Below are 24,232 nucleotides of genomic sequence, written 5' to 3'. Positions count from 1 at the left end.
TGGTAGAGCATTGTGTTAGTAGCGCAAAAGGTTGTGAATTTGATCCCGGGGGACAACGTACTAATAAAATGTGTACCTTGCATGCACTTCAAGTTCCTATGGATAAAAGCCTCTGCCAAAATTCGTAAACGTAAATTTATTGATCCAATCCATTTCTGATGGATAAAATCACATCCGTACTGCAGCTGTGGTCCATACAAGCATTAGGTTTAAAAACGATTATGTGCTGTACTGAGAGAAAACATTAAACTTTAATTCTACATCTACGTGAGAAAAAAGTTTTGGATGGGCATAGGGGTGGGAGATAAATCGCCTGAGATGATCATGTGCATCTCATCAGAAAAGCTGGTTTCGTGATTAGTAGTAAATCGCCATCACCTGCTTTCAAATGAAGCGGCATTCACTACACAGAGCCGTATTTCACCGAGAAGTAAAATTGCGTTCATAATCGTGGACAAATCGCCTCAGATAATGTATGCGCTTTTGCCGAGCTTCTCTGTAAAATACGGCTCTGTGTAGTAAACTGATGAGATACGCATGAGAATCGTAGGAGATTTATTGCCCACCCCTAGATGGGCTCTTCTGCAAACCATCTTGCAAAACAAACGTGTAAAAAGTGATGGCCACGATCTTGTTTTCATGAGAAGGGTGTGATCTGTCACCGGAAGGAAATAGTAAATCATAATATGAGCATGACATATTGTGGAAGAATGTGATTTAAGCCTTGACAAAAATACACCAAGAGCCAAACCATTACTCCCTTTCTGCATGAAGACAATATCTTATCAACATACTGTACTTGCTTTGAGTCAGCCTATCCAGCCATGCACAGACTGCTTGCAATAGCATCTCTTTGTATTCACAAATGTGTTGTGACAAGTGAGCTACTGTAAAATCACCTCAGATCCACTTATAATTCATCAAAGCTCTGCAAAATAATGCACAGGCAGTGTGCAATTTTGCCGAATCTACCACTGAAAGTTCATATGCATGCAAAATACACAGATTTACAAAATTCACACATAACAACACTTAACTTTGTGGTTTGTCTTACTTAAAGATGTGTAACTTTTGCCTCTCCAACCGTCATCTCTGTTTGAAACATACAAGGGCATGGTACTTGTTTTCTACATGGGTTAAAGTCAAACTAAACATATCTGTGAAATCGTCCCGACAGTTCTAATTATAAATCTTTATTACTAACTTACGACCCTACTGAAAAATCCAGCTAAGACCATCATAAGCTGGTATCTGGTTTTAGCTGGCTTAAGGTGGCACTAGCTGGTTTACGCTGGTCCTCAAAGCTTGACAAAGCTGGTCATGCTGGCGGATCAGCTGGCCTTCCAGCTTGACCAGCTAAGTCCAGCTAGACCAGCTTAAAAAGTGACCAAAACACAGCTAGACCAGCTTGCTACAGCAGCAAAACCAGCTTTCTACACCAGCTAACCAGCTAAAACCAAGCTGGGAGACCAGCTAAAACCAGCTCACCAGCTTACAGTATGCTGGTCTTAGCTGGATTTTTCAGTAGGGGAGACTGTCCTCCAAAAATAATGACCTCATAGGTCATTTGTGCAAGCACCTTATTACGACATAAAGTGATGTATTAAGGGATTAGTGTCCTCTAGCAGCAGTAGCTTATACAACCTATTGTTGAAACGGTTTCATAAACATTTATGGTTTTAAAGATATTTTGGAGCATCTAACCCCACCCTCACCCTTAACCTAAACCCAACCACTTCTCAACCATATAAAACACAACACGCAAGTAAAAGTACAGTCGCAGGTATTTACTGAATAAAACAGTATAAAAGTATTACAAACCATTCGCGTTGCAAACCTTGCGAACTGAAGCCATACGATTACTTTATATGAAGAACTCTGTGGTCAAAACACACAGTTAGATCTCATTCAAACATAAACCAGCATGACATAGTCAATCACAAGAGCCAATAGCGCTTCACATTCTTAGCTAACAGAATGATGCAATTGGTCACGAGACACACGAGAGCCAATGCCTTTTCACAATCATAGATGACATATCATTGCTTCTTCTGGCGACAGTTTTTGAATCAGTGTACACCGGATCTGATATTTACAGTGGATTCTCATCACTTTTGCATGTTTTCTTCAAATAAATCGATCGTTTGACCTCGGAACACGTGGAATATTTAAAGTTAATTTTTTAAAAAGTTTTGACAGTTTTGTATGCTATCTTTATATAATATAATAAATAAATGGGTACGTTATAATATTCGGCCTAAATGCCTGAATAGTGTAATGCTATGAATGCATTCAGACCAGCCGCGGTAGAGGCGTCAAGGACGAGTGATTTCAATGTTAAGTCAATATAAAGACGCGTTGGCGCGCGTCTGAAAGGTCTCGCGGCTTGAATGAGGCGTTTAGCGGGGTAGACGCGATTCCATTCGTCTAGTTCGTGCAAATAGCACAAATTGAGCATTGCCGCAGGAAACGCGCGAGTTAAAATATTTGAACTTTGCCGAAAATTGCACCACGTTAACCAATCAGGAGCTTGCTCTAGTAGTGATGTGATTACAAGAAGCGAGCAGAGTCACAGAAGCCCCTCCCATGATGCGAATTTCCGCGTGAATGTCTCGATGACTAGAATTTCACAAGCGGCTTTTATGAGTGAATGAAGCGAGTAAACTCAAAATGTTCAAGCGGCAAACGCGGTAGACGCGAATTTGACGCCTCAAACGTGGCTGGTGTGAACCCACAGTAATGTGTAATAAAATACAATTAATACTGGTGGTTTAAATTGACCAATCTTATCCCAGTACATGTCATCATAGCAAAATTGTACCCCAAAAAATATATATTAAGTTTCACCTGCTGCCGGTAGAGGCGCTAATTTAGTAAATGCATCTATTGGTCGTATCTGGTAAAATGGACAAACAACCAAAGCAATCGTATGGGTTGGAGAATAGGTTGATACCTTTATGAATCAGGGTAAGTTTAGTAGACAAGTTAAACAATGATGTTTTATGCACTTGCTCAATAACATTTTTTTAAATCAAATAAAGAGGCATTTTGCAGCTTAATTAACTCACAATGTGTCAGTGCGTGTAAGTTAGCAAAACACATGACATAATTCATATAAAATTGCAATGAAAACATCAAACATGAGGTAAAAAGGCGCATTTTAGTTTTGTAGGGCCCCAAAAGTGCAATGCAAATAGACATCGGCATGCCAGACTGACAGTTAAGGAACTGCCAAGTGTGAGAGCAAACGGCCTAAACAGAATGTCAAAGACATGGCACTTCTGTTTATATTCACGGGCAATTGAGCTGTCAAAAACGAGCCATGTACAAGGACAGCGGTCATCTCTGACTGAGCAGGTGCCATCACGTGGTCACCTCTGCCGACCGACTGCGAAAACTGAACTAGAAATATTTTACATTCATATTGAATTCAATCTTTCACCTATTAACGCATGTGCACATGAAAACCACCTCATAGCTGAGTGTATCACGTGTTGCTTAAAACAACATTCAACTAAGAATGAAAATAAACTTGGGCATGATGTCCAGTTATTCTGCTGAGCTATACTGTATTATGTTGGCCAGTCCCACCTGGGCAAACACCTGGCCGTGATGTCTGCCTTGCTAATGGCAGCTGTGTTTGTTCTGCTTTTTTCCACTTCCTTATAGGTCAGTTTTCTCACAAGGGAATAGTCGAGACTTTTCTTTATGCTGATTCGCAATGTTCTGCTTAAAAAAAGGGTCCTCAATGTGAACTTTAATGGGTATGTCTGAGAACCCAGCAGAAAATTTTAACAACTGGGTGGGGCGTCTACGATCCCCCAGTTCTGTACATTTTTGAGGTTGTCAAGGTCTCTTCTGATGGTGGGTTAAATGAAAAAATGTCTTAAGGGGAAACTGAAAAACCTGTTTTAGTTTATGTAATTGACTACTGTAAATGTTGTTACAAATATGCTCTGAAAAAACGAAAGCTACAACCAAGAGTTTCAGGAAAAAAAATGTAATAGCCACTCTAAGAAAATCTAAGAAAACTATTTTGTTCGGCTACAGCACGGTTTCCCAAAATAGGGTTTACAAACCACTTACAGTGGTTCGTGAGTTGATGAAAAAAATCACAATTCAATACAATTAAATATATAAATTCTGAAGATAAGATTTTCTGAAAGTTATTTATTCATATAATGACCAGTAATATTGAACATTAAACTAGTGATGTTTCTTTAAATTTTCTATACACAGATCTCAAATTTATTGCATTTTCCTGTTGTCTCTTGATTGAGAGGCGCAAAGGCGGTGTTTTTTGCTAGTTTCAGCCCAGGGCAGTGTCATTTTCAACGTTCAGTGCCACGTTGTTAAAATAGCAAATACATTTTTGCACCCATTTTTGCACCTATGGGTGTTCTGAATCTGGTCTGAAAACGAGGTGTGTTCAGGCGCATTGTTTGCGCATTGCTATTTTGAGGCAAATAAAATAGACTACACCATTGACCAACTAAACCTGATCTAAAGTCTAAAGTCAATGGCGCAATATTGTTTTGTCATTTAAAGAGCGCGTTAGTAATATGCGCCTATAAACGAGATGACAACACGCCTTTGCTTATCACAAACACATTGATGCACAGCAGCACACAAACATTTTTAAAAAATGAAAAATTAAAAGAATTTAAATGTAAAAGATTATTATTGAGTCTCTTGGACCTAAATGAGGGCTGATTACGAGACGTTAGAAGGCGTAAAGAGCTGCTTCACCTGTAGCCTGGTAAATAAATGTTTTGCAAATGCAAATATTGCATCTTATTAAAAATATATATATATATTTAGCTACCCCATGGATTTATTGTATATGATGACATTGTACCTGTGGATAATGATATGGTGAGATGAAAACCTTTTTTAAGTAAATGCTTTTCACTCACGGCGCTGTCTGAGTGCTAAAATGTTTTGTCTCTCCAGACGTTTGTAAATTTTTATCTTCTGTTTGTTACAAGTAAAGTATTTTAAAGTACAAATCTTTTCTTGCATTATTTTTACATTTTTCTTTGAGATTACACTGATCCTGTAGGCTATCCATACATTTACAGCAATTAAAAGCCTGCTAATTTTACTTCCATGACTGAAAGAAAACAACTTTAAAAAGGTTTTAATACAAAAAATAACAATTTCAATACAAATAAAAACGCCATTTTTAACATCAATCTTAAACTGGTGGTCTTTTTTGGTTTACAAATTCCACCATCTAAATAGGGAGTCGGCATGGCGAGAGCACAACTGGCTTTAAAAGGGAATGGAAGATGAGACTATCATTGGTTTATTGCATGTTACGCCCAAAAACACCGCCATTTCTCATTACGAGAATAGGATGAACCCTTTTAGACTGTGTGCTAGGCGCACAAACCATTTTTCCCATCATTAAATTTGCAAAAGTGGATTCGGACACGCCCTTTTAGAGTGTGCGCTTTAGACCTACTCTTAGATGGTTAAAATAGGGCCCATTGACTGTCAGCTGTTTTTAAACTATCAGCCGATAGTCACTAGTGAGAAAAAGTGCATTTATCGACTGTAAACAGTGAAAAGTTGGATCAACTTAAAAAATACTTCAAATTGTAACACCTAAAAAAATATTTTTCAAATTAAAATTTTCACCTAAAGTGAAATTTTAAGTAAAAAAAACTTGAGGTGTTTCCAATTGAAGTGATTTTTTCATAATGTACCAATTATTTGCCGATATATAGTTACAAATTCTAACATCTCTACCTTAAGAAAATATTCATCTTAACTCTTTTCCTTTTTGTCAATTAAGAGAAAAGATTTGCATGAAAAAACATGTCCCTGGTGAGTTTTTAGGGTAGTCTGTAATACCGCGATTATCCAAGTTATAAAAAAACTGACGCAAAACATTTTTATTAATTTTACACTGTGTTTATGTTTTGATAATCATTCTGAATCTGATCTCTGAACAAAGAAAAAATGCAATTATTTCAGTTTTTTGCTAAAAAAATTTAAGAAAAAAATAGATATAGATATGGATAGGAATAGGATAAAATGTTTTTCCTGTTTTGTTTGTTTGTTTACTGTTTGTTTGAAAGCAGGGGATCTGTTCTTTCATTTGATATATTTGTATGTTTATATATTTATAGAAGAAAATTTTCCTGGAAGTTTTTTGTTAACTTTTGTTAAAAATCACAAAAAAATTCTGGCGGGCAACTTTTAAAAAAAGGCTGGTGGGGAATGAGTTAAAAACAGTGATTTACTTTTTAATAATATACTAGTCAACATTTAAAATGGATCAAAATCTTTTATAAAAGTTTTAAAAAGTTCTTGTCTTGTAGGACAACTTTAACCAACATTTTGATCCACTTCTAATGCTGACTAGAGTAATTGTTTGACATTACTCAAAAATACTACATTTCCAAATGCTTAAAGGCACAAAATGTAAGACAAGAATGCAGGGGTTAAGGATGAGGCAGAAAAATGTAACCCACCAAACATCTGCGGCCATAAAAACAAAAGTTAAGGCTCTTCAAAGCTGATGAGAATTCCACAGATACAAATCATATCTGCGCCAACTCAGCCAGCATTTACAACAACAACAACATGCTTCACCATCCCATCATAACTCCAGAGAGGAACACAGAATCAAACAAATCCTTTGTTTCCTATAGAATCCATCTGGCCGAACTCGCATAGCAAACACAATAAAACAAAGTTTTTTCATGCAACTCTGCATTCCTTACATGGATCAGTTGTTATTGTGCACAGAGCCCAGAGCTCTGCTCCAAACACCCCTGCCCTTTCTGTCAGACCCCTCTGCATAAAAAAGACCAACATTCTTACCAATAATGAGAGTAGATTCCAGAACACCAAACAGTGACTTCTGCCAAAGTGAAGCGGACTGGAGGGCCGGTGAAAAGCGATGTACGACTAGTACGGAAAGATAGGTAAAAAGCAAGCCGGGAGACTTGTACGCTTTCACGCAAACTGGGAAACTAAGGAGGAAGTTCTAGCAGGGCTTAATAGCTTTCAGCTGTGGACCAGATGGGGTTTATGTGCAATCCTGAAGTGAGAGGGGTGCTGGGTTTGAAGTGTCGCCTGAGTGACACTAAACCTTTTGAAAGGAGGAAGAGGAAAAGAAACAGAATGATAGAAATATGACGTGTTTATTTGTCCTACTTATTACCGTTTATGATTTTGGATACGGTCTCTTTATACTGTAAACAGAAATGTCCTGGTCATTTTTCACCCTCATCCCAAAAAGCAAATATGAATAAGCATATTTCTTGGACCATTAGGAGTTTTTGTGTTATTTGAGATTTTTTTAGGACAGTTAAACATATTTTATACCTCAAATGTAATGCATTAGGGTAACTTTTTACTATCGCCATTATTTTTTACGATTATTCTCATTACATTTTTTGCACAATTAAAACAGCTTAAATTAAAAGCATTACCATGACGTATCAAATAATGCAAATACATATTTTTCCCATTTCGTTTATGAGAATACAACATCATTTTAATGCACTGAATGCATTGTGGCAATAAGAATTTAAGGTGGAAATCTGAATAATTATCATGAAAATGTTCACAATCTTTTTGGTCCTAAAATAAGCTTTATTTTCTGTATATAAAAATTAAAGTATTATGCATCATTGTCAGTAATAGTTCTTTAAAACTTGATAACCTGCGCGAGGGCGTGGATGTACTGAAGAGCTATTTATTTACATAATTTAAATTACTGTTAGTTTAAATGTACTTACATTAAACAACTATACATCATTAAAAAGTGTTTTGACTTAAGATTTAGTTTTTGACCTTTATTTTAATCTGAAAATCCTAGTGACAGTAATTTCTTCATTTTTGTCAGGAGTTATGAAAATAAAAAACGGTACATACCTTTAATTTGAAATATAACCCTCAGCCGCACTCATTGATAAAAATACTCCTCCGTGATCGTCATGAAAGCACTCGATAAAACAACATCCATCGGGGCTTTTAATTCAAAGTATGCATATTTGGAGAAATATTACTTCAATTTTATATGTTTACTTCAAATTTCTGCTGGGGGGGTAATATTTCACCCATTTTTATTCCAAACATGGCCATATGAGCAAGTTTGAGTCTGCAGTAATTCACACTCAGTTTGTTTCATTCATACGTTAAGCCGGAGGGCGCTAAAGTCAGAAAGTCTCATATGAAACTTTCATAGAAAGAATAAGACGTCAGAGCTCAGCAGCAGCTGTCAGTCAGACGTGAACTTGAACAGTGACCTGCAACGAGCGATCGCTGTTTTTATAATAACATGCAAATAAAGATGTTTTGATGTTTTAAAACCATGGAGACAATAAACACGATTAAGATTATATATGGTTTGTCTGTATTTTTAACGCTATGTCTGGTATTTTCATAACAGTACTATATATTATAATGCTATGCTAAGCTAACAGCATAAATAGCATAAAATTGTTTATTTTCGGTCTTATTTTATGATCCAAAGCCACATCAGATCACGCATGATTGTTTAAGCACTCGACTTTTGATGTTATAATGTGAGTTTTATTATAAATGCTTTTGTTTGTCGTGTTTTGATGGTATGCTAAGCTAACGTACTAGCTGTTCTGTAAACATCTGCTGTCTGGAGATATGAGATATATGTTTCTAGGAATAATTTCGACTGGTAAAGCTTCTTTAAGGTAAGTTTCTTTTTGTAAGAAAGGAATTTAATAAAAATAAAGTGAATTGAGACGAAAGGAGGAAATAAAACACTAAATAGAATGTATGAGTAATTATTAATAATAATAATAAAATAAACATTTAGACAGCCATATCCCGGATTAAAAGTTGTTAATGACTCATTCGGATGCTTTTTTAATGAGTCTGTTTAAAACACGGAGCAATAGGACAATAAACTTAAAGGATGTTGTGAGATATAAATAAACAAACATTAGCTTAGCATTTTTGCTGTTTTCTCTAAATAAATTTACATGACATGGGTCTAAAAACATTTCATAAAATACAGAGTTTTAGAGGTATCATCTTCAGATTTAAAACAGAACATGGTCAGACCTGTGGCTTTATCTGCTCCAAGGCCAGTTTCATTTAGATTTTCATAACAATATTTCATACATGTTTGGTGGAGTTTATAAAAAAGTATAATTAAAGCTCTCTATAACAACTTTTTTCATTATGACAGTAACTAATGTTCACCTCTTAATAAACTTCCAAATGTCTGCTTTCAAATGAGACCAAACTTATGCTTTTAGTGCAAAGACTTCATAAACTGTATCTATTTTAGTTTGGCTATGACAGTTTTTGTGGGGGGGTTCAGAAAATGGAAAGAGGGTTAACAGGTTAAACAAAGACAATACCAGACTAAAACACAAGAAAACAAGAATGTTTTCACCATAGAAACAAAAAAAAAACATCAACCACAAAAATTCTGGTTCATACTTCAGCCACAAAGGAGACTCGAGTTCAAGCCGGTGGATTTTGGCAGCTAGCTTTGTTTTGCTTTACTGAAATGCTACACTTATGCCTTATTCTACATATCACTTTTAAAGATCACCAAGACACTTGGAAGATGTTTAGCTTATTTACTAATACCAAGGAAGAAGAAAAAGTAAAGTTGTCTTCTCTGTTCATTTCCAGGCAGAAGTGGGGTGGGGTTGTGTTAGTATTGGCAACACCAGGTCTGAGAATATTTTTAAGGATTCCTTTACTTTATTATCCTAAAATTTGTTTTGCTTTCCATAACCCCCCCTCTTTGGCTTGTGTAGGCAGATGTGGGGAGGGTACAGCAATGCTTTTAAGACTTTCCATTTCGTGATATAAAAGCACTTATTCTGCAGTTTGGACCGTATGCCTAGCGGTCCAAGAGCATTCACAATATTACACACACCTGGTTGTGATCACAATTAAATGTTTTATTTTTGTGAAATGTTGGTTAACGTTTTTAATCTGTCTGGAAGGCCAAGCATGAGAAGTATGAACAATCCAACCATATAAACACTAATGCATAAACAAGATCCAAGATGGTGGACTTATATTCAATAGGCTTTATGCCCAGCTGCACTACTTCCTGAACTTCAGCCAGCTCCTTGTTTCCTGTCTGCCATTATTGGACAAACTGATTAATTCAGGTGTGTCTGATTATTGTTGTTGTGACTACTGAGGTCAGGCACACCTGGATGAATCAGTTTGTCCAATAATGGCAGACAGGAAACAAGGAGCTGACTGAAGTTCAGGAAGTAGTGCAGCTGGGAATAAAGCCTATTAACTCAAATGATGGAGAGCAAGAATCTGAAGACAAAGTCCTGCATTCCTGTTTTGATTTACTCCAAAATCAAGTATTTTAAAGGGGACATATCATTAAAATCTGACTTTTTCCATGTTAGGGTCCCCAGTGCTTCTATAAACCTAGAAAATGTGAAAAAGATCAACCCAGTAACTTAGTTTTGGTAAACCATTCTCTGCAAGCATGTGAAAAAATAGGTCTTTGAAATTTGGCTCCCTCTGTGATGTCAGAAGGGGAAAATATCACCCCTTAATCTGCACTATCCAACCACGGCACTGCCATTTAGTGCAGAGATCAGCTCATTTGCATTTTAAAGGACACACCCAAAACGGCACATTCTTGCTCACACCTACAAAGTGGCAATTTGAACATGCTATAATAAATGATTTATATGGTTGAAGGTTGAACAGCAGGACATTTCCTTATTAGATCAACTATTGACATTTCATGCTAATTCAAGTAGCAAAGGCAATCAATTCAAAATCTACAACTAAGCTTGTTGTCATACGAAAGGTGAAAATGAACAAAGATAAGATGGTCCTCAACCTTTGAAGGTCTGAGAGACCTCACCACTACTTATTACTGACAGTCAAAAAGGTCAACATCTTCAATCTCTTAATACGTTTCAATAGTGACTCATACTGTTTCATATTATACAGTACAACTCTAAAGAAGGCCAAGAGAATAACAAGCAGATGATTCAATCTATTTGAGAGACACTTTTGTTGCCGAAAAGCCAGACCATGAGATAATTAGACACCATCAGGGAGGAGAGGAGACAGACCAATATTAAACTACAGGTGAGTGTTAGTCTCGGCACCAGATGACTCGCCTGAGATCACCCACTGTCTACTCAATACAAATCAGATAAATATTGAGCAAAATCTGAAAGCACTTATCGATCCATCTAAATGCTTTTAAACACTTTTAGGGAGTTAAAAAAACAGGGAGCCAAACACGCAGTACAGTAAACACTGCAAAAAATTATTTTCTTTTTTAGTATTTCTGTCTTGTTTTCAGTAAAAATATCTAAAAATATGTATTTTCTTGATGAGCAAAAAGATCAGGAAAATAAGTCTAGTTTATAGATGAAAAATATAAACTTTAAGTAAATTAGTGCTTAAAACAAGCAAAAAAATAAATAAAAATCTGCCAATGGAATAAGAAATTTTTTCTTGAACACTGGACCTTTAAATCAGTAATTCTTAAAGTGTGGTCCGCGTGGTCCGCCAAAAGATGACCTAAACTAGGCAAGTGTTTATACAATCGTCACTTATTTAAAGGAACAGTATGTAGTATTGTGGTCAAAACTGGTACTGCAATCACAAAACTTGTGGCTAAAACTGGTAATGCAATCTCACAACTAGTGGCCAATACACAACATGACAACCACTGTTGTGAGTGATATAAGTATTTGAAATGAAAATGATTTTTTTAATGTCTAGTGACATATCAGAGCCATTTTATGATTAATTGATATACATTTCTTACATACTGTTCCTTTAAGTAGATTTTTAATGCACTTGTGAAACTGTGATATCAGTTCTTGCCATTCTGTTTTAATAACGTAAAAATGGATCGGTGGCTAAACCAAAGAGGAGTCAAAAGAAAAGATCAAGGGTCAACTGAAAGCAGCTAAAATCCACATATCTATTAGTTTTGTAATGTACTAGTTTTTGTTTCATGCGTAATTTCAGTGATTTTGGACATTAAGGGGAACATTTTTTTTCAGTATTTTATTGTTACCATAGTTACAACCATAGACTTCATATACACCCACCACCTCAGTTTTAATGGCTCTTTGAAATGACATTAAGTGGGACCTAGGCTGTTACAAAATGTTTAATTGCAGGTTTTTTTCGCATGTGCAGTTTGTTGTTCATATTAAGCTGCAACTCATTTCACATTTACTTTTTCAAATGAAATAAAATTCATATAATAATTTCTGAACATAGCATTGCATTTCTCTTTAAAAAAAATAGTTTTTGACTTGAAACAGTTGCATATTAAACTTAAATTTCCTATTATGTTGTTTTTTGGGGGCGGGTTAGAGTGAGATTTTGTTAGGTGGTCCTCAGAAAAAAATTGGAAGATAAAGTGGTCCTTGGGCTGAAAAAGTTTGAGAAACACTGGTTTAAATCAAACATACCTGCCAATGCCATCAAGTCTCATAGTCTAAACAAAATGTTACATCCTAGCTACAGCAATATGCTGCAGGGGTCTACAGTGCATCCGTTTCTGTAAATGACTCTGCAAAGGTGATAAATATTATGGCACACCGGTAGAGGTCGACCGATTTATCGGCCAGACGATTAATTGGTCGATTTTTGGCATATTTTAAAAAATCGGCTTTGGCCGATTTTGCTGCAAAATTAGGCCGATTAATAGGCAGGCGCATCTGCGGGCACCTAAGCGCTGTTGTAGAACTCGTGACGCTGCCTTTTGCTGCAAGCAGATCGCTCCCGTCTCGTGTGTGTGCAGCCGTGCCTTGTTCACAAACAGCTTTACTAAATGATGGCGGATCGCGCGAATTAAGCAGCCAGTACAACAGCGCGACGGGTTTATGTCTCGCGGTGCACTGTCCGTGCAAAGATTAGGCTCATTTCATGTGATTAATGAGTGATGATGAGTTTTGTTTGCGTGACAGAGAGAGAAGAGCCGCGCGTGCACGCTTTCTGTCTCCCTGCTTTTATTACTCAAAAACAAAACTGACTCGATGGCGAAAGGTCGGAAGACCAAATCATATCCACAAAGGAAATGTTTTTCGTGTTGTTACAGTAAGACTTTGTTTACAGTTTTGCGCTGCTCAGCCTGGATTAGAACACAGCGCGTCCGATTCCCGAACTGACTCCTTTGAACGGATTCGTTTGAATGAACGGTTGAAACAACAGATCTGTCCCAACCACTGATCTATATAAATGACTGGATTGCGCATGACGTCACAACTGTGAAGCCACCGCGCCGCCATGTTGGTATACCCAAACGTTCTATTAAATCAATGGACGCGATCAGATTTTAATCATAAAACATCACTTTACTAGTCTTCGTGTTTATATCTGAAATTACCCTGTACATTATTACAACACAAACGTCCTAAGCATGTACATAGTTATTTACTGAAAGTTGTACATTTTAGTTTTTAATCAGTTATTATACATTCATCTTTATTACATTACCAGATCAGCAGACAGACCGCAGCATATTTAGTATGACAAACGTGCTCATTCTGAAATCTAAATAAATAATCATACTTTGTACCGTATGTGTATGCAATAATTAGCTGATTTTGTAATTATGTTATTTAAACTTACAAGTTACCTAAACTTATTTAGAGAAATAACGCAGACCGTGTAGCTGAATGTCAAAAAAAACTTTATTTATACCCGAATGCAGCAGACACACTCACCTTAACGGGTTTTTATAAATCCATTTTCCTGCCCGATTAAAACATAAACATTGCAAATAACACCAGAATTAACAGTTAATTTACGTACACATATCCTAAAATTAATCTTGCGTGACTGATACGCTGTAAAGCGGGTGAATTTAAAACAGGATTTTGAATGGAAGTCAATGACGCCGTCTGCCGGTTGGGTATACCAAGATGGCGGCTCGAACTCTGCGCTGGCTTCACCTCACGCTGTTACGTTAAGTGTTCTATGCGCAATCCAGTCATTTATATAGATCAGTGGTCCCAACACAGTAAACTCACAAGACGTCACTGTCAGCACAATCAGTCACTTATAGCGTCTCAGAAATGAGAATGTAAATGTGTTTAGAAAGATTTGCCCTAAATAACAGTCTCAACTAAAAACCATAGACATTTACTATGTTAACTTTATGATGAATAAATATTTTATCAGGTCTACCAAATAAGGATTTTATCCTACAAAGCAATAAAAGCCATGGTAAAAAACTGATCAAAGATTATGACAGCAGAGTGTCAGGTAATATCTGTGTCTGATAAATGCATGGTGCAGAGGAGGTTGTAAAACTCTTCAGAAAGACCAGTCATATATTTTTAAATACTTTGACTTAAATAGTGAAATTTTTGCATTTAAAATATCTGCTAATAATGATGAGAACATTTTGATTATTATGTACATATAGAAAATCGGCCAAACATATCAGCTATCGGCTGCCCTGATTTATAAAAAATCGGCATCGGCCAGAGAAAAAGCATATCGGTCGACCTCTACACACCGGTGCGAGTGACTAGATAGAAGCTCATGAATGTATTCATAGTGTTCAGTCACGTGACAGGTGCAGAGACCTGGAGGGCAAAACCTAACGTGCCAGCCAACACAAGATGCTACACAAAGCCACAACATTTTCCATCCGTTTTTTAAGCCAAGATGCGCCAACAAACTGCAAGTTGTGGGCACTTGCGATCAATATACAGCACTCACTGCAGTATTGTAATTGCTGAAAACAGCGAGGTCCCTGTCAGATCGCCAGTTAAGCAATTTTAATATAGATCTTGAGGAGATATACACTGAAATATAGCTTACATTGCAGCCAAGATGTATGTGTACAATAGTACAGACAGTTATACTGCAAAGTATTTTTGATGTGGATGGAATCCAACACAATCTCATGGCAATGCGTATGTATCTTACAAAATGGCTAATTCGTATTCATTTGTACGACCACATTCGTATGTTTTTGTATGATTTACATTAACCCCTGTGATGTTAGAATTAGGGCTTTTATATTAATTGTACGTATTTGTACGATTCACTTCATTTGACTTCATCCAAGTTAACCAACTTGTAAAATATGGGAGCATAACATTTTCGTTGGCCAATCACAACACACTAAATAGCTGGCCAATTAGTGCTTTACTGTAATTCCAGTACTTTTAGCAGTAACGAGCATGTAACAAAATATTTTTCTAAATCAAGTAAAGCAATTACAATTACTGAAATTTTTTAGTGCTGCCTCACGATTAGTCGCGACTAATCGTTTGCAGAATAAAAGTTTTTGTTTACATAATATATGTTGGTGTACTATGTATAATAATTATGTATAAATAAATACATACACATGCATGTATAATTTAAAGAAAAATATATATTTATATAACAAATATTTATATTTATATATATTTATATATAACATAAATTATATAAAAATATAAAACTTTATATACACATGCATATATTTCTTAAATATATACATGCATGTGTGTGTTTGAATTTATACATAATTATTATACACAGTACACCAACATATATTATGTAAACAAAAACTTGAATTCTGCAAACGATTAGTCGCGACTAATCGTGAGGCAGCACTAAAATTTTTATTCGTTTCTTACTTGCGTTACTCTATTTTCTAAAAAACAACAACACTTACAGACAAGACATTTCTGATCTAACGTCGCAGGACCGTGGTGGGCGCCGCAATAAATCATTTAATCTTGTTTATCATTTAAATCAAACATAAAAAAATATACAAACAATTTATGATCTTAAATATAACGGATGCGGTAAAGAGAACTGTGCAACTCCACTGTATTCGACTGTAGTAAATCCCCGTCAGCTGCTTTCAGATGGAGCGACATTTACTACACCGAGCCGTAGTTCGCCGACAAGCTGGGCCATATCGCATTAATTATCGCAGGCAATACGTCCTCGATAATTAATGCGAAATTGTCAGCGAACTATGGCTCTGTGTAGTAAATGCCGCTCCATCTGAAAGTAGCTGACGGCGATTTACTACTGATCAAGAAACCGGCTTTACTGAAGAAACATGCATGAGAATCCCCCGATTATATCACCCAGCCCTACCCACAGCCTATCATTTTATTGTTTGACTGTTTAGTAGCTACTGTTCATATTTACATCTAAAAAGCAGACATAAAAGTAACTTAAAAATTACTTTCCCTTGTAACCAATTACTTTTGATATACAGTAACTGGTAGAGTAATTGAATTGTAATTCAGAGTAATTCAACTGTAACCAATTACAAATTTTCAGTAACTTGCCCAACACTGCAAATTAATAAATGACATATTTGTTAGTGCATTCAACACTACTTTCATGTTAATCCGGTCAGTGGACAGCATTGGCATCCTTCATCAACAGCAAAATCTCCCAAATAAAAAATGCAAAGCAAACGGAACTTCACAGATAATAAATATAATCATGGATTTCTTTTCAAGCTCCTTTGCTTTTATAACAAACTCCTCTAAAATTTTCTGTGGACCAGCGTTGTGCTGCGGAAAGCCTTAATATGGAGCTGGTTTGGGCGTGTTTTATGCAAATTACCAACCTTGTGAATGCGCCCGCTCATGTAAAACACTTCAAATTCACTAACGTAAGAACAAGTACAAGAACAAATTCATGTGCGTACGCAGGTGTTGTGAATTAGGTGGAAAGATTTCGTGAGAAGTTCAAGTGTGCGTATAAATACGAAAAATGTATTATTAGTGAATGAGACCCAATGAGCTTTGTACAAACTGACGCGTTTTAAAATAGGGGGGGCATAGAGGAGCAACAATAATAATAGGGATGTAACGATTAAATTGCGGTTCCCATTTAAAATGCCTGTCTGAATTCGGTGTTGAATCGCAATGCTGCGATTCTTTGTTTCATGCACAGCTTGTGTGTGTACTATGGTATTTGGTCAGTAGGAAGTCCTTATCCATCTAAAATCATTATGAGTCGGAGTCGTTTATAACGTGCATTTAAAAAAAGCAACACACGTTAAATAAAAAATATTCAAAATAATATTTATTATAATTAAAATAAATGAAACAATTTGAAGAACAGCCAAATAAATATTCCAGTAAACATTTCCTGGGATAGCGTTTGCAATGCTACTTCTTCTGTGGCACAAAGGGTGTTTCTGCACGAGAGCGCCCCCTGGCGTTCGGATGTGCCTGGATTTCACCGTAATTCATTCAAATTCATTCATTGAGAAAATGCGCATTTGCACAGTTAAAGGAATAGTCTACTCATTTTCAATATTAAAATATGTTATTACCTTAACTAAGAATTGTTGATACATCCCTCTATCATCTGTGTGCTGCGACGCTTCAATAGCATTTAGCTTAGCCCCATTCATTCAATGGTACCATTTAGAGATAAAGTTAGAAATGACCAAACACATCAACGTTTTTCCTATTTAAGATGAGTAGTTATACGAGCAAGTTTGGTGGTACAAAATAAAACGTAGCGCTTTTCTAAGCGGATTTAAAAGAGGAGCTACATTTTATGGCGTAATAGCTTTTGGGAGTATTCAACTCGGCGCAGTAACACCCTCCCTCTCCCATTATGAGAGTGAGAAGGGGAGCGGACTTTTCAGGCGAGTCGAAGTACTTCCAAAAGTGCTATTACGCCATAAAATATAGTTCCTCTTTTAAATCCGCTTAGAAAAGCGCTACGTTTTATTTTGTACCACCAAACTTGCTCGTATAACTACTCGTCTTAAATAGGAAAAACGTTGATGTGTTTGGTCACTTTTAACTTTATCTCTAAATGGTACCATTGAATGAATGGGGCTAAGCTAAATGCTATCGAAGCGTCGCACCACGCTCCAGCGCTTACGTGCATGCACACAGATGATAGAGGGATGTATCAACAATTCTTAGTTAAGGTAATAACATATTTTAATATTGAAAATGAGTAGACTATTCCTTTAATCGTTACACCGCTAAACAATAAAAGGCTTGTTATAGTTGTGCGTAGGTCCTACAGCGTAGCCGCAATGGCGTTGAATACGCATCGGTTTTCATTTATAATTTTGGGTTGTCTTCTGTGCCGACGTGCAAACACACGCCCATACCGCTGGTAGGCAGTATCCACACGTGTTACCACAGTAGCAGCATGACCATCAATGGAGAAGCAGCTTGGCAAGTTAACCCACAAACGAAGAAGAAACAGCAACTTGTGTATGTTTTAAGAAGACCAGCGATGGAAGTAAATAAATAGCGACTTTTGTTGCAGTTTGAGTTAATTCACTCCTCAACTTGGCCCATCTTTGTTTTCACCGTCACAAACGGAAATACCTATGACGCAGATTTTTTACCTGACGGGAGGGGTTCTGTTGGACAAATCACAGCACTTGCGGTCCACGTAGAACTGATGCACTGTGAAAAATTTTGCGAGATGCACGTCAGGCTACGCTATACGGATAACCTACGGCTTAGCTACGGCGTAGAGCCTACGCACGACTATAAATTGGGCTTAATCTGTGGCATATTATGTTACTGTCTTTCTATTTATAAAAGAAAGCTTTTAGGACTCTTATGCTTTTAGGACTGTGCCCATAAACTCTTAAAACATGTAAGTGCAGCGCCAAAAATGTCTCAAATCAAGTTAATAAACAACTAGAGCACATCCGCATATCCTTCACCTAAACCCAAAAAGCACATCATTCTGGTGTTCCACATAATAACCCGCAAGCAAAAGCGGATGGTGTTTGCAACCACTAGTGGATCTTAAGGAGAAAATATGGGACACAATCTCAGTAATACACATATGAATTGGTATTGCTGATTGCTGGGAAAATTGATCTGACCACTCTGCACTTTCAGCCTATTGCTAGATGGAAATGAAGTCACCATCCATTCAAATGAAACAGCACACGCTTCATAGTGGCCTATTGTGTGCTCGCTTCGAATAGCTGACACTGCTGTGACTTCTATCAGGAAATGCTTGGGCTTTTGAAATTGTCCTCAACCAGACAATAAATGATTGACACTTATTTTGCCCTGCCAAAAAATCCAGGCTCAGACCAGCACAGTTATTAAAATGCAAATATGCATAGATAAAAATAGTGTATTTTAACTGTTTTTAAGTTACGATACAGTACAATCCTTAGTGTTGAATGAAGACAAAAATCTCTATTTTAGAGGATGCACTGCATGCTTCTCCTTTCTGCCAATATGCGCTGACAGCCATCAAACTGTAGCGTCTCATATACCATCATTACCTCCCTCTGGCCTGTAAGGTTGTATACTGAGGTCCATGTGAAAGAATCTGAGACTCCAGCTCTATATCTCTAAAAACTGAATTACTGCATCTAACCCCGTCAAGCCAAATGTACCCGCGGTTACAGAGCCAAAAGATCATGATCAAGAGTACCAGGAACATCAGGACACAAACCAACGGCTAACCCGCTCTCTCCTTCACACATATTTCTGTCTAGACTACAGATGAGAATACGTTGTCGTGTTGGTTTCACACTAATGACAATAAAATAGATTGTACCAACACTATACCGAACAGACCTAATAGCCAATTAGTGGCAGTGTGGTGAGGAACCACAGAGAGACTCTGCAGTGTTTCCCATACATTGATTTATTTGTGGTGGCCCACCACAGAATCAACACTGGCCCCCACAAATAGAATTTTCATGATTCCCATTTACATTTTTATTTCACTATTTAAAACAGCTTAATTCGGCCTAAAATATCATTTGATATATAATACAGATCAAATACAGATTAAAGAGTAGAAGTGAAACATATTTCAGGTGCCAACACTAGATCAAACGCAAACACGACATGATGACGTCACATATATGCTAATTAGCAGGTGACGTCATCACCACCACAGTCTCTCAAAATCCTGTGGGAAACACTGCTATGTGTTGCAAACATGAGAAGGATCTTTATACAGACATAGTGCCACTTTTTCTATATGCAAACATCTTTATTATCATTGTGCCATTTTGATACTGTGCATTATTTACTAGTAATGTCAGTGGCACGCAATTTTTCTGGGAAAATTGGAAATCTAAGTGGCACCAGAGGTTCTGCTTACTTATGGTAGATGTAGGTCAGATTTTGTCATTTTCAGATAGTGATGAATGATACATATTTCACATGAGACCAATGTTCAGAAAATACATTCAACTTTAGATGTTACACTGATGGAACAAATCACAGAACTTCAAACGCTTTTATTAATGCAAAGAAGCACGCGTGTGCCACAGTACTGGAGAGATGACACATAAAAGAATAGTCAGATATTGCCGTTGTGAAGACAAACATCACTAACTACAAACTAGTCCAGTGTTCATCCCAACGGGTCCTGAAAAAGATATCATAGGCAAAAAGCATCGGACGAATCTAGAATTCTTCAGAATTCACATCAGAAGAATCACGAGAGGGCATTAGTGACCCAGATAATAAAAGTGAACTTAAATTGCAAACATTTTGAAATGTAGCATTTGACACAGCCAACAAATCATTGCTTTTCTTAGAACAACAAATCCAAATGTTGTTCCTAGACTTTTTATTAACATTAAAGTGCAACTATTTCATTGCTAAAAAACGTTATTTTGTGTATTACAATGTAATACAATGTGTTCTACAAAATGATTTTTCTGTCTTCCTGAAATGCACAGATTTTTGTATAATACTGTTCCTGATTGACTAACCTGTACGATGTGATTGGCCTGAATACCTCTGACGTCAGCTGGAAATGTGACGCTCCTTACCATGTTTGAAAGATTCACGCACAATGCAATGTTAACAGGAGTAAACTTACAGGCTGTGAGTCCAAGCGGTAGGAATTATGATAATGTCGGTCTTGTCTACATCATTTACAAGCTTTGAGTTGTGAACAGACAATTGGTGCTCTTTAAGTGCTTAAAAGGTTCTTTACAGTGATGCCAAAGAACCTTTTTTGGTTAAAGAGCAAAAATGGTCCAATTCACGATTTTACATTTCCTTTGGTGTGTAAGTGTGCATTAGTACATGTTAATGATATGCAAAAGGTACAAACCCCAAAGTAAACGATGACGCAAGTTATCATCTCCAATGTAAATCTCTTTTCTTGGACTACAATAAACACACAGATTGTAGGCAACAGTTTACTTCCTGGGATTGGTGATGTAGACAAGACCGACATTATCATAATTCCTCCCGCTTGGACTCTTTTGCAGCGATTTTTATGTGAGCATATCAGTGAACACCCCTGACCACTCTGTGAGTTTCACGTCTTTGTAAACAAAAGTTTAATGCATTTTGGGAAGGATTGTTCCGGTGCACCTGTGCAGCCGTTGTAGAGGTGGGAGGTGATAGAACAAACCCCCCACAGGTTCTCGGGCCAGCATCATGTGTCCAGGTTTCGGTCAGAACCGTTCTGTTTCATCATAAACAGTCTGAAAACAGGGCTTTGAGTTTAAAATACCAAACTTGTCCTTTAAGCATTATGGTGCAAACAACAAAAAAAATGTATGTCCAGATATGAAGAGTTTCGTTGCAAAACGAGATAACCACCATTTTTTTTAAATTGTTCAGAAATCTAGTTTTTTGGTTGTGCATTCCAATTAATTTCAATGCAACTGCAGTTGGTTTGTTTTGATTTAAACCTTCATAACTTAAAAAATACAGCTAAGTAGCACCATAAAACAAAATAATAACATGATAACATAATAATAAACATGTTTTGACTAAAATGTTAAAAAATGGATTTATCTCGTTTTGCAACAAAACTCTTCTTATGTAAATAAAAATGTTGTAAACTTTTTTATGTTCATGTTGGTATAAAGCCATTTTACTTTCGGTCCTCTGTGAAACACAAAAAGCTTTATCAGGTATCAGCCATCAAATGCTTAAGTAACTTTACAGTCCTTGGCAATCAGATAGTCCTTAGTGTTGGACTAATGGCCTTTAAATGGAGTTAAGATTGCATTTAAAATGTCTAATTGCAAACTGATAGGATAGATGCCAGATGTATTGGGTACAGACACACACAGATAAGCATGTAGTGTGTGGCCAACAATAAGTAAATATTTGATTGACCGTGGTAATCAATCCACAGAGATACAATGATAAATATATTTCTTTCAGAATCATTTAAATACATTACTAAACAAAAGACAGATAGAAATCTGTCCTCTTTAAAAAAAATCTTCCTTTTTGTTTTCCATTGAAACAAATAACAGATTGGACATATGGAAAGATACATTACTAAATTGGTGCACAAGGATGGTGCATACTCAATCAATATCTAATCAGCAAAAACCAACAAGGTGGCCAAATGTAAATACAACTTTAAAGGCTAGGCGGTTTAATAAAACTCTTGCAGGAGTGACAGCTGTGAATATGACAGTGTAAATGTCACAGATCGGCAGTATGATACAGGTACTGTCCTCAGAACTGCTCCAAAATGATTTATCTTTCTGCTGTCATCAGCAATATAAGCCCACACCATATGACGGGCGTTTTGTCTTCATTTGCTTCCAATGCAGTTGTCTGAGTGCTTCTGAAATGCACAAGCTGAACATTCAGAGCGGTGTTAATTCTACTTGAAGATGTCAACACCTCTGAGATGTTATATGAACAACTTCTGGCACTTCCAAATCTATTCGGATGGAAATCTAAAAGACTTTAAAGGGACACTCCACTTTTTTTGAAAATATGCTAATTTTCCATCTCCCCTAACATTTCATTTTTACTGTTTTGGAATCCTTTAAGCTGATCTCTGGGTCTGGTGTTACCACTTTTAGCATAGCTTAGCATAATCCACTGAATCCGATCAGACCACCAGCGATGCGCAAAAAATAACCAAAGAGTTTCAATATCTTTTCCATTTTAAACTTGACTCTTTCCTAGTTACATCGTGTATTAAGACTGACAGAAAATTAAAAGTTGCGATATTCTAGGTCGATATGGCTAGGAACTATACTCTCATTCTGGTGTAATAATCAAGGACTTTGCTGCTGTAACATGGCTGCAGGAGGCGCAATGCAGAGTCCTGCAACGGGTCGGGTACCCGCGGATACCCGCATAAAAGTGTCTCAAATGGGTGGATTGTGACATTCCTAAAATTCACGGGTGGGGCTGTGGGCGGATAATTAACTCTGTGCGGTCGGGTAGTAGTGCATATGAAAATATGTGCAAAATTTGTATGTCTAAGGATGTGCACACCAAAACTTTTAAACACGGCTGTTTTTTCAGCCAAGTGCTTTTTAGCTGTGATACTTAAGCTGTGAGCCGGTTGGTTGTTGTGATACTTGTTCCGCCCCTACTCCACTGTGATTGGACGGCCGTGTGATAACTGACATTGACGAGCGGAGCATTTCACCCAAACTTGAATCTCTTTCAACTCTCGACGCTCAGCGCTGAGCGCGGAAAAAACGCTGACGTCGGCTTATTTGAAAAACAGCCGTGGGGGTAAAAGCTTTGGTGTGCACGCCCTAATTACCATTACACGCACAACATTTGACATTTGACCCATCACGTCACCACCACTACAACAGTGCGCGACCTTTTTTGATTCTTCTCGTAGCCTAGTTGGAGCGAGAGTTGCAGGACTCTGGCATAAAGTTTTGCTGTTGATAGCCGGAAGCTGAACGTCTTCTCTTAGAAAGCATTTCGAGACGAGACTTAGGAGCACAGCAGGGGTTGTGTAGGTAGGTTGTTCTTTTTCTTGGTCTTTTTTTATTAATAGGTCTATTTGTGTATAGTTATCAGGTTCCATTTGTGCCGATAGGCTACTTAAATGGCACAAAACAGAGCGCACTAGCCTGTTTCATTAGCCTATTCACGACGCTGTTGTGATGTTGAGACAGGTACGAGATAAAAAACTAAAGCACTTTAATTGGAATGATTTTAGCGTGTGTGATTTATGTGTATGCGGGTACGGGTCAGGTAACGGGCCAAATATTAACGGGTCCAGGCGGGTGCAGATTTAATTTTGATATTATCACGGGTGACGGGTCGGATTTGGTGCTGAACTTTGCAGGTACGGGCGGGAGCGGGTCTCCAAAAATGGACCCGTGCAGGACTCTGGCGCAATGATATTACGCAACGCCTAAAAATAGTCCCCTTGGTTACTTTCAATAGCAGGGGACTATTTTCAGGCGCTGGGTAATATCATTCTGCCTGCTGCAGCCATGTTACCGCAGCAAAGTCCTTGATTATTACACCAGAATGGGAGTATAGTTTAAAGGTCGACAGTGTAGATTTTTAGTGCCATC

The 24,232-nt window shown here is 37.1% G+C and overlaps 1 protein-coding gene across 8 annotated transcripts in view; it reads right to left on the bottom strand.

Annotated features, from left to right (window-relative positions):
• gulp1a (GULP PTB domain containing engulfment adaptor 1a) overlaps positions 1-24,232 on the bottom strand; it is a 97,506-nt gene that overhangs the window by 37,531 nt on the left and 35,743 nt on the right. The window contains exon 1 of one of the 8 annotated variants that reach the window (XM_073854654.1): positions 6,835-7,005. The exons of the other annotated variants lie outside the window; for them this stretch is intronic. The gene's annotated coding sequence lies outside the window, so the exon portion shown is untranslated. Of the gene's footprint in view, positions 1-6,834; positions 7,006-24,232 lie in introns of those variants that run through there. 8 annotated transcript variants of the gene reach the window in all.

This window comes from Misgurnus anguillicaudatus, chromosome 17 (genome assembly GCF_027580225.2).
Source record: "Misgurnus anguillicaudatus chromosome 17, ASM2758022v2, whole genome shotgun sequence".
Lineage (NCBI taxonomy): Eukaryota > Metazoa > Chordata > Actinopteri > Cypriniformes > Cobitidae > Misgurnus > Misgurnus anguillicaudatus.
The sequence above is the reverse complement of the archived record's forward strand: the minus strand, read 5'-3'. Positions and strand labels throughout refer to the sequence as shown.